This window comes from Hippopotamus amphibius, chromosome 5 (genome assembly GCF_030028045.1).
Source record: "Hippopotamus amphibius kiboko isolate mHipAmp2 chromosome 5, mHipAmp2.hap2, whole genome shotgun sequence".
Taxonomy (NCBI): domain Eukaryota; kingdom Metazoa; phylum Chordata; class Mammalia; order Artiodactyla; family Hippopotamidae; genus Hippopotamus; species Hippopotamus amphibius.
Window position 1 is genome coordinate 67,475,646 of NC_080190.1, and position 1,617 is coordinate 67,477,262.

At 39.1% G+C, this 1,617-nt stretch overlaps 1 pseudogene; it reads right to left on the reverse strand.

Annotated features, from left to right (window-relative positions):
- Positions 1–845: 845 nt before the first annotated feature.
- On the reverse strand, positions 846–1,392 carry LOC130854000 (40S ribosomal protein S24-like; annotated as a pseudogene).
- Between the last annotated feature and the right edge of the window lie 225 nt (positions 1,393–1,617).

Below are 1,617 nucleotides of genomic sequence, written 5' to 3' on the forward strand. Positions count from 1 at the left end.
ACCATTCCTAGCTCTTAATGGTGGTTTGTATGGAGATAGAAAGGATAGTGGGTATATATAATAATATCTTACAACATTTTCTCCCAGATTGCTAACCATCCATTTATGCAGCACCCATTATGTGCCAGGAATTATGTCAGCTTTATGGGGGCATATCTTGAGGGGTCTGTTAACTGTGCTTACAGTCTCACTTGGATTCCCAATAGCATCTGTCACTGGGTATTTCTCTCATAGGGTATGACCACACTTTTTGGTTTCTGCATGTTTACCTATGTTCTCCCAATTGGTTCTCTCATGGGCAGAGTCATGCCTTCATCCCCTTTAAGGAGCACAGGGTATGGCATCATAATAGTTGCTCAGTGATGTTTACTGATGGGCAGAAGGAAGGTTTGGTTTCTGTTTTTGGAGAAAATGTTCCAGTAGGGAGAAATGAGGCACAGATAGTTCAGGGAAAGAGCAATTTAAAAAGCAGGTCATTTGTTTTTTGTTTTTTTCTCAGAAATGTCTCGTTGCTAATTTGAGCCGGGATGAATGGCAAATAATAATGCCTATATTATATGAGTAATGCATTGCCTTGCAGAGTTGGGCCAATGATACCTGACACACTTGTATAGCAACTGTATACTTAAAACACTTCCTCACATCAATTCTTTGAATATCAGACAGTGTTAGGCATTAGAAATCAATGACAAATAATGTCGTGTATGTTTCCTGAGGATTTACTATGTTCCATTCCTTTTTTTTTAAAGGTCTTAGTTTATTAACTCTCTCGTGAGAAATGGGCACAATCACCACACATATAGTCACTGCAGAATCTTTACTCCTTCTGTTGTCCAGTCTCCAGCTCACTTTTTGCCGGCACCAACATTGGCCTTTGCAGTCCCTCTGACTTTCTTCATTCTGTTATTGCGTTCCTTTCGCTGTTTTCTTGAGGTCTTTTTCTTTTCATACAGGCCACATCTTGAAAGCCTGTGTTTGGGCTCATTCTTCTTCGCATAATCCAAGGAATCATAAATCATGCCAAAGCCAGTTGTCTTGCCACCACCAAAATGGGTTCTGAATCCAAACACAAAGATGACATCTGGTGTGGTCTTATACATTCTGGCTAGTTTTTCCCGAATTTCTCTCTCAGGTACTGTTGCCTTCCCAGGGTGAAGGACATCAATGACCATTTGTTCCCGCTAAAGTAGTCGGTTGGTCATGAGCTTCCTAGTCCGGATAGTTACTGTGTCGTTCATGATGGCAGCTGATCTTCAAGCAGCCAGGAAGGAAAAAAGACTCCATTCCTTATTTTAAGCACCTTTTGTGCCTTAACCATCTCTATAACAATACTATAAGATAGGTACTATTAAATATTCCTTTTTCACAGTTGGGATAATTGAGACACAGGGAGATCAAGTAACTTGCCCAGGTCCACACAGTAAGTGATGGATCTACTATTCAAATTCAGCCAGTCTGAATCTACAGCCTAGTTTACTAGCCATGATGCTATACTTCAACACAGTAGTATCCTTCCTATTCAGATAAAGCTCTAATATGTCAATAAATACAAACCAATTAATAGAATGATTACAGTCTTTGGAAAGTACTTTTTAAATTAAAAAAAAAATTATTTTT